This window comes from Aptenodytes forsteri, unplaced genomic scaffold (assembly GCF_000699145.1).
Source record: "Aptenodytes forsteri isolate BGI_AS27 unplaced genomic scaffold, ASM69914v1 Scaffold55, whole genome shotgun sequence".
In the NCBI taxonomy this organism is placed as follows: domain Eukaryota; kingdom Metazoa; phylum Chordata; class Aves; order Sphenisciformes; family Spheniscidae; genus Aptenodytes; species Aptenodytes forsteri.
This window is the reverse complement of record NW_008796063.1, coordinates 9,321,977-9,331,524: the sequence shown is the minus strand read 5'-3', so window position 1 is coordinate 9,331,524 and position 9,548 is coordinate 9,321,977. Positions and strand designations below refer to the sequence as shown.

At 58.0% G+C, this 9,548-nt stretch overlaps 1 protein-coding gene across 3 annotated transcripts in view; it reads left to right on the top strand.

Annotated features, from left to right (window-relative positions):
• Positions 1–1,027, top strand: part of PEMT (phosphatidylethanolamine N-methyltransferase) — a 42,612-nt gene extending 41,585 nt beyond the window's left edge. The window contains exon 8 of one of the 3 annotated variants that reach the window (XM_009286453.2): positions 756–1,027. The gene's annotated coding sequence lies outside the window, so the exon portion shown is untranslated. Of the gene's footprint in view, positions 1–540 lie in introns of all 3 variants that reach the window. The other 2 variants (XM_009286451.2, XM_009286452.2) reach the window with 2 other exon arrangements.
• The last annotated feature ends 8,521 nt before the right edge of the window (positions 1,028–9,548 follow it).

Sequence of the window (9,548 nt, the reverse complement as noted above, 5' to 3'; positions counted from 1 at the left end):
CCGCCTCTTGGCACCCGACCAGCAACCCCCAAACTGTTTTGATTATATACTTGAGAGTCAACGCGAGGGAAAATTGCTGGGGAGCTTTGAGGCTCCGGGCTTAGTCTAAATCAGGCAGAAAAAAGCAGCTATTGGCCATGGCAGGTGCTCCAGCGAGCAGCAGGGATGGTGCGAGAGGGCACGCATGCCCGACCGCCCCACAGGGAAATCGGGCATCCCTGTTCCAGGCTGCTCCGTGCCGGAGCCAGGAGCATTTCTTGCACATGGGCTTGCACCAGCTCACCCCAGAAACTCAGCCCGGGCTTGCTTTTTGGGCCAAAGGCTTCTGCAAAAGCACACGTTCCTGCCCAGGCTCCTTTCCCTGGGGTTAAATGCCTCCCCTGGAAACCCCTGGTGCATCTGCCGGCTGACGGTTGGATGGGCTGGACAAGCTCACGGCGCTGCTGAGGTTTTGGCAGCCCCGTAGCCTCTGCCCCAGCAAAGATGCTGTAGCACCAGTGAGGTCCCCAACAGACTCTTGTCTCTCTGCCTTTTGTAAAGCAGTGTCTTGGATACCTCGGCACAGCATGCCTCTCTGGTCCCCACGCCGTCCGATTTGCCCATTTTCCTACTGAGATGTATCCTACTAATTAGCCCAGCAACCCTTAATGAGCCAACTGAGCACCCTGCAGTTTTGGAAGTGATCGGAGGAACAGCCTGAGCACGGCGGCACCTCCTCGTTGCAGCCCGCGAGAGCTGGAGGTCCCTGTCCCCAGGTCCTTGTCGCCATTGCCGGGTCACTGTGGCTCCTGCCACGAAGGTGATGCTCTCCCAGGAGCCGCGTGGCGCGGGACCTCCCGACCTCTCCTCCCGCACCGATTATTGGAGATCTGCAGGGCAAAAAGCAATCCAGCTCCAGCCCCGGACTGGAGGGCAAGCAGAGTAACGATGGAGACACCGGGGGCCTTTCGTAAATGAGCTCTGAGCACGGGGAAGCACCGGCTCCGGCTGATGCTGAAGATCGTCTGAAGATGCTGCCGAAGAGCCACAGGAAGAAAACAAAAGCTTGGGTGAAGCAACGGGGAGGGCTCGGGAGCCCCTGGGGCGTTCAAACACGGCTGGGGAAGGAAGAGGGGAAACTGCTGCAAACTCAACAACAAAACTTGCTGCAAACCCAGCAACAAACCTTGTCTTTTCTGGGAGAGGGAAACCTCCCCGTCCAGAGCTGCCGTTTCCCACCTGTGCAGAGCCCTGTAGCATCTCCGCACTATTTGCAAAGGCTCCAAGAAAGGTGACTGAAAAGCACATGGATGTGAACGTACGACCTAAACCACCAGCCAAAGGGGGATGGAGGGATGGCAGGCGTCCGGTGGGGAAGCCCCAGCATGGAGAAGACCGAGGGGAAGAGTCAGTCCCCATCCACACCCTGCAGATACCCCATCCCTGGCCGTGTCAGTGCCCCGGCCCCCTCCACACCCCCCCAGCCCCTCCTTTTCCCCAGGGGCCACGTGAGGGTCCTGCCAGCCTTCCCCATCACCCAGTGCCTTCCAGCTATTTATCACTGCCTTGCAGGGGCAGTGGGTGGGAGGGAGGGAAAAGGCTGCTTCTGCCTTCTGCGCTGTGCAGCAGCCGGGTACAGATCTGCCCCTCCGCCCCTGCCGCCAGCCTTGGCGAGTCCCAAAGAGCCCGGTGCTGGATCCTGCCCTGAACGGGAAGATCCCAGGGGGTGACGCTCCAGATCCAGGCTCAGTGTTTACAGATTCCCAGAACAGTTTGAGAAATAAACTGTAAACGACCAAAAAAAAAGCAGTGTAAACCCCCCGGCAGCGGCGCTGGAAAAGGGAGCTGCGCTGCTGCCGGCTCCCGCGCAGGCACTGGCGTGCGGTGCCACGTCTCAGCATCGCGTCGTCCCCTCCGCAGAGGGGCCTCCCTTTTCTCAGTGTCACCTCCGCAAAATGGTCCGATTTCCTTTTGCTTTTGCATGTTGTAATTCACCCTTCGGGCATTGCTCAGCAGGAATTAAAAGTGTTGGTTTCTTTTCAGTCCAGCCTCTGTTTCCTTCGGCCAGGCTCACGGACGCCGTGTTTGTATTTCACTGCTTCAGAACCATCACACGAGGATTTTTTTTTTATCGCCATCTCAACGACCTTCCTCTTAAAGACTTGGGCATAGTATTTTATTTTTAGATAAGTTTCCACATCCCCTTCACAGTTAATGTTTATAGATGGAGGCTAAAACAGCCCAGTACCCATAGCAACCAGCAAGGAGAGGATACGTTGCATTATTCAGACAATTTATGTCAGAATTGCCGGCCCTGGCTCAAAGTCTCTGATGTAAATAAATTCAGGTTTGTTGATAGGTGAAATCAGTATTTACCGAAGAGACACGTGCTTGTTCAGGAAGGATTACTCTTAATGAGAACGTAGCGAAGGCTGTATTCGTGCCGTCTTGTTCCCAGTCTGGGGACCATGTATGCCTTTCCCTGTCCCCGCTGCGAGGCCGGAGGGACCCCAGTCGTACCGTTCCCATCCCCAGCCAGGATCAGCCCCCCCAGATGGGTGTCTGTCACCATAAACCCCAGTGACAGAGCTGCTTCCCCTCCCGTGCCCACGGCATCGCAAAAGTGCATCCCCTCCCGTGCCCACGGCATCGCAAAAGCGCAGGGGGTTTGGTGCTGCCACTGGGACCGGCTTTCCGGACTCCTTCCCCCTTGATCCGCCATTTCAAACCCAACCCTTCCCACTTCCCAGCCGCTCTGTGTCGGCTTTGCATTGCACAAGGGTTTTTCTGGGGCGATGCCAGATATATCCCCATTTTTAGTAACTCTTTCCGCAGCAGCCAGCACAGATTAATGTGTCGCTGCCTTCGCAGAACCGGTTCTGGCTGCCATAAAGCTGGAGTTTGACGTTTCAGAGGCGTCTGCTCTGTTCCCTAAAGCAAAACCCGAGGAGCTGGAAGGTGATGTTCAAGCCCATCTCGCGGGGTCCAAGCCTACCTTTCTCCCTGTGCGGGGGGGGGGGGGCAGGCCCTGGCAGTGCCGCGCCGCTCACCAGGGCTATGGAGAGGAGAACACAGAGAGAGCATTATTTACATCGCTTTATAGTATTTAACAGCGAGGGATGAGGGGACTCTCCCTGGTTATAAGGAAAAAATTTGATTCCTCTCCAATTACCTAATATTTCTAAGAATTTGAGATTACAGAGAGTGGGGGTGAAGCCTTCGGGCTGAGCACAAAGCATTGGTGGTGTCGGAGCTATTTCTCCCCTTCCCATCCCCAGGGCCAGTGCCTGGCTGCGGCTGGGCCGTATCCTGGCACTGGTGCGGGGATGGACCCCATGGCCTCCAGGTCAGGACGTGAGACTCCTGCTGCTTCCGAAGAAGAGACCTGCACCGTCGCAGCCCCAGGACCGGCCGGTTGCAGACCTGGCGCCGTGCGGGCACGAGCGGGTGCATCCCTCCGGCTCTCGGGGAGGCGTTGAGCACCAAGCGGGGTCCCTGGAAATGTGGTCGTGGGTCCGTTTTCGTAACTTCATGGCTTCCAAATCCAGCGTGGGGCTTGCTGGGCCCATCTGAGCTTGGCAGGGGGGTTTGTTTGCGGCCTTGGGAAATGCCGCACGTGAGGCTGTGTGCAGATGCCGTAGATAACGCCTCCCTTGATGTTTGGGACATTCCTCCAGAGCAAACACCGGGAAAGGAGAAACTAGTTAAATCACAACTCTTGCCTGGCAGGGACGGCCAGGTCACCAAGTCCATCGCACCACGCTGCCTCGGGACACCCCGTCCCGCCGCGCAGCCCCCGGCAGCGGCTGCGCCCACCCTCGCGCTCCACCCGGGTTTTCTCCGCGTGGCCGTTCGCGTGGCTCCCCCGCACGTGTCTCCCCTCCCTGAAACTGCGTGTGATTTTTTTTTGGGGGGGGGATGGGGGGATCACCCGTGCAAACCCAAAGGGCCGCAGCGACGGGCACGCGATGCAGGGCCAGCTCCACGCTTGTGGGATGCTCCATCCAGGGACAGTTTCGGCTGCAGACGGAGGCCGAATCCTGCGGTCCTTTCCCTGAAGGCAACGGGATGGCGGGGACATCCAGAACCGGGGACATGTCCCCAAAGGCCCTGCCCTCCGTTGTGACCACCCATAACCCCACGCCTGTGTTTGCGTTCGCCCAGCGAAACTGCACTGCCTTCACCCGGGGGAGGGATGGCCACTGGCCCTTACATGGCAAACAAACACGATTAGCCAGGAACGGAGAATAAACACGCGGTGCAATCGAGGCAGGCGATGGAGAAGTCACGAATTCCCCCGGGCTCCCTGCCAGGCCCAGCTTGCTGAGTCTGCACTTTTGCTCTTCGGGAAGATGGAGGGAAACTGCGGGGGGGGGGGGCTCAGGGCACCCGTCCCCAACGCGGTCGCGCCTCAGCACAGCCGGTCGGTGGGCAGGGGAGACAGGCTGGTCTGCCAGCGAGCGGGGTTTGATGCAAAAGCAAACGTGAGCTTTGAGCGCGGGCGGTACGGGGGCTTTCGGGGGCAGTTTGGGCACTGACTGCTTTATCGGGGACCCCTTAATCCAGAGAAGGCAGAAGGGGGACACGGCAGGACTTACCTTTACAGGGGAATAAACCAGTCTCCTCAGTCCCTGCTGCGTAGGGAAAGCAGTCTGGGCTTTACACGGTCACGAAGAAATGCAGTGGGGAGAAGGCCCTGGTGGGAAGCTATTTCCAGGTGGGAAACCACCAGTGCTGGAGCCCAAACAAATGCCTGGGGCAGGACCAGGATCCGTCCCGCCTCGGCAGAGCCGGGTTTGAGCCACGTGGGCACCGCCGGCAGGCTCCTGCTCTGGGGTCTGCGGATGCAGGCAGCCCCCATCTCGTGGGTGCCCAGGGGATGCTTCCAAATGACTCCCAGCGCCGGGAGAGCAGCAGCACCCCGTGCCCGACGTTCCCCCTGCCCTTCGCATCACCCCTGCCAGGGACAGCACGGAGACACCATCCAACCCACCCCGGCCCACCTCTGCCCTCCACCCCCGGGGCCTTTACGCATTGAGCTCCCACCATGTGCCAGAGGACAAGTTATGAGGCTGTTTTCTTTAATTTGCACACTAAAAAGCCGCCTCGGGACAGCCCGGTGAGGGGCCACACTGCACCGCATCCTCCTTGGATCTTATTTCAGAAAAAATTGTAGGAATGTGCTGCTTTTTCCATGTTGCATTGTCTTCGGAGGGGAACTGTTTACTGAGCACAGCTCCTCTCTGAATCAGGGTCGCAGGAGGGAGGCAGAGCAGCCGGAGCCCCCTGGGAAGGCGATGTCGGGGCTGGGCTCTGCCTGCAGTGCTGCTACGCTGCCGCACCAGGGCTCAGCATCTGCGGGAGCCTCAAGGGTCCTCGATTTGGGCACCGGCACCAAGCAGACCTCAGCCCTCATCCAGCTCAAACCCCTTTTTTCCCCAACGCCTCCACTCGCAGCCTCAAACCCTGCGCTGGCCTCAGCCCCCTCCGCCCCCCACAGCCGAAGCAGCGGGGGCAGATGTGGGACCTAGACACGAAACACCTCCAGGCTTTCAGCCCTCAGCACCGGCTGCGCATCCCTCTGCCAGCTCCAGCCCGTCGCTGCCCGGCCGGCTCCCTGCCTCCTCTTGGGCTTTTATTTTTGTCCTATAACCCTGGCAGCCGTCGCTATTTCCATGGGAACCCTCCTGAAATCCTGAAAACAACGCGTCCTCCGGGGTCACCGAGCCTCCCTCTCCCCTGTGCCCTATATTCCAAGCCCAGTGGCTGCCCATCTCCGGTTACAGGTGACATTTCTCTCTAATCCCAGGGAGGCTGCCGCTCTTCGGAAGGGAGCAGAAAGTGCCTGAGTTTGGGGACACGTCCAGGACACGCAAACGCCCTTGTCCGTGCCGGATGCTGGCAGGATGCTGCTGCCTCCGAGCGAACTGCGGGCGAGAGAATGGGATGAGATGGGATGGAAACCGGGAGCAGAGGATTCCCAGGGTGCCTCTGGCACGGGGAACCCCAGTTCTGCTCTGTATGGAGCTCTTGACGCAGCTGTGCCGCACGGTTATCGACGATGAGTTAATGTCACCTCGGTGCACTCGGAGGGGAGACGTTTCCATGGCGGGAGAGCGGGGCACCATCCCCGGGGCAGCTGGGCAGCAAAGCCAAGCCCCCTGCGGAGCGGTGCCACCGAAACCCCAGCTCTCGCCATATGCTCAGCCGTCCGACGCGTGTTTGCGCTGCCGGTAAGGAAAGCAGCGGCACCGAGTGATCCGCCAGAGCACGCCGCTTCCCCAGCTTTGCACCGCGATACGGGCATTCAGCCCCTGCCGTGGGTTTTTGGCAAGTTTATCGCAGCAAGCACACACCAAAGATGGGAGAAGGGGAGCAGACGCAGAAAGTCCAGAGACCACGACACGGCACGAGCCTGCTCCGGGAGCTGCATCGCGCCGGGTGTGGGGATGGTGTCTCCGAGGGAGCTCTCACTGCCCCTTGCCTGGATGACTCAAGGAATTGGGGATTTGAGAGATGTCTCAGGCTTTCAAATTCTCTGTTAATCAAATCCCAAATGCTAAAGGCAATCAAGAGACATGGGAAGCGTTGCTAAAGAAGTAAGGGGGGGGGGGAAGGAAATGAATAAACCCACCCCCCCGGTCCCCAGCGACAGAGCAGCCCGCTTCTGCATCATATCTCATCTGGGAAAAATTATATGTTGTGAATTACGTGCTTCTTTTGAAAAGCCTTAAAGGAGATTTAATAAAATGAGACAAGCTAATAATATAGGGAATGAATAGCAACCCTGGATGCTGCATTTTGATTTAATCAGATGCTTTTCCCCAGGGGAACAAGCAAGAGCTATAGCTAAAGCCTCCCTTCCCTACCCAGCTGCTCCCCTCTTCCTCCGGCCTCTCGCTCCTCCTGTCCCAGGGGAGCAGCCGGGGCAGGATCTGTGGTCCCACAAGACCCCGCTGTTCACCAGCAGCTGCTGGGAAACGCACAGCCCGTGCTGGTTATTTGTGAGCAGGCTAGTTAGAGCAGCATGCCGGGGTGCTGTACACCACACGGGGAGAGGGTCCCTGTCTGAAAAACAGGTCCCTGTCCTGGGGAAGAAAAGCAGGAACTGGGGAGCCAGGAAAGCCAGGCTTGGCTCCGTGTGCATACTTGCAAAGCCCCGGTCCGGAGCCAGGGAATGCCGCGTGCTGCTGTGCAGGGGACAAGCCCTCGGTAGGACGTGAAGCATCTTAACGGCAAAGATAAGGAGCTCCTGTTGGATGTGCTCCTCTCCGTGGCCCGGGAGAGGCCGTGGGGTCTGCGTGTGCCAGGGCGGGAAAAGCACAAACGGCTGTTCCGGTCTTGGCTTTTTCACTGCTTGGACCCACAGGACCCAGCGGTGAACCGAGGCCGGCTCGGCCCCGGGGTGACAATACTTCCCGGCTCCACAGCACGCTCAGAAATCAAAGTCATGTTCTGATGTAATTGTTCTTTTCCGAGTATCCCGCTGCTCTCCTGTCCCTGGGCCGGGCAGCACGGTGCATGCTCCTGCCTCCTGGTACATTTTGCTTCCTACATTTTTGCAGAGGCTGGTGCTGCTGCGAGCTCTATTTTGCTACTTGCACAGTTTGTCCAAGCCAGACCCTTGGGAGCCACATGTTCTGTCACCGGGATGTTTGTGTGACTTTCGTGGAATTTCCTTTCCTCAGTCACTTGCTCGCAGCCGCCAGGCGGGTTTTGTTCATTGGCGGGAGGCTGGTAAACCCAGGAGGGTGCAAACAGGGAGAGAAATAGCAAGAAACCAGGGAATGATCTGTGCTGAAGATGTTCGATTCTATTAAAGGTGTCTGCGGTGGCTGGGTTTCGTGCACAGCAGCCTGCCTGAGGCTCTTGCTGTACCAAGCAGCTGCGTGAACGAGCAAAGAGCCTGTATCCTCCAAAATCAGGCGAGGAGCAAAACACCCTCCAAATGGCAGGGTCAAACTCTGCGCAGGCGGTACGGCAGCTGTGGGAGAAAATGCTATTTTATCTGCCCCTGCTTAAGACTCGAGCTATTTGCAGTCAGGTCAGAAATGAGTGGTGATTTTTAACAGAGTCATAACCGTGGGAAGGCTTTGCCTTGCAGCGACGTGGATCCTTTCTCATCCCTCACTGGCAGCCAGCTCCCGGCAAATGTGCTCTGCTTCCACTAGGAGACGAGTTTCTAGATGATCTTGGGGGGACTCAGCCTAATGCCTCGTAATGTTCCTCTCCTTAGGCTCTGCGTGACTCTGTGAGGAGCTGGGCTCTGGGACAGCGCAGGCAGCGCCCACGTCCTCTCCCCGGGAGCTCCTGCAGCCATCAGCTCTCCTCTGCCCGCCTGGGATCCCTGCCCTTGCTCCCAGGGGGGTGGTGGGGGGTGTCCCCGGCAGGGTGGCTCCGGTTGCACCTCGCACCCCTGAGCCGAGGCTGCGGGATCCCGGCGGCACGTCTGCCTCATGGTGTGCTCTGCCTTTGCTGTCACCAAAGAGACTTTTAGAGGGAGCAAATGGATTTTCCGTTGCTGAAACCTGTTAACCTAAGAGTAGGCTTCGAGCAGGCTATTTCTACCCATTCCTGGCACTATTAATAGTCGTACGGTTAACAATAAATGCCAGTCGAGATATTCAGTTTGTCTGTCCCCCAGAGGTTGGCGCTTCCTATTCCCCCTGTTGTTTTCCATCAACCGCTTCAATTAAATGATCTTTTTGTTATTTTAGGGTGATAATTTGTGCTCTGTAATCGGCTGTCAAACCCCCTCGCTGTCTCGCACACAGATCAATAAACATGGGGAACTGTCCCACTTTCTCTCCCCAAAGTGTCCTTGTGCCTCTGCTGCCGGGCAGGGTGTTTCCCAGCAGGCAGGGATGGGGCTGCAAGGGGCCGTTTAAACCGCTGCTCCCTTCCAGCCCCACAGATGACTGCAATTCCGCCGTAAACCTTCGGACAGTGTTTAAATTAATGTCCAAGCGTGAGACCACACTCGGGGGAGATGAAAAGCAGCATCCGTTTCCCAAGCGGTGCTGGTGAAATGCACCATGCGCCACAAATTTGTGTGTTCTAGCTGTCCCTGAGGTCCCTCTCAGCGTTGTAGGTGAGGCTTCTGCTATCCTGAACCTTATTTAAACATCACCTTTCGCTGTTTTTTTCTCTAATAGATCCTCACAGGGGTTTTTTTTGATTCAAACTTTCTCATCAGCCTCGTGAAAGAGGAGCTTGGCTTTTCCTGGGCCCCGTCTCTCACTCATTGATGGCACAGAGATCCCTCAGCACAGCAACACTCCCATTTCCCCGAGGACTATTGCCCGGGTGCCGCTGCCTCAGGAAGATGCTGGTTCAGTCAAGCACGCTGCAGCCCCGCTGTGTCCGGGGCCTGGGGGGGGCTGCCTGGGCCGGCCCTTGCGTCCAGCGCCAGTGAGACCCAGCGACTCAGCACCCGCCAAGATCAGGCCCTCGATATGAAGCGGCACCACGCACCCTGCCCACCCCGGGAGCAACCCTGCTGCCTGCACTGCGCCTGCATCCCTCTGAGCATCCTTCCTCTTCCTCCTCCTTGCAGCGCTCCCCCCGCC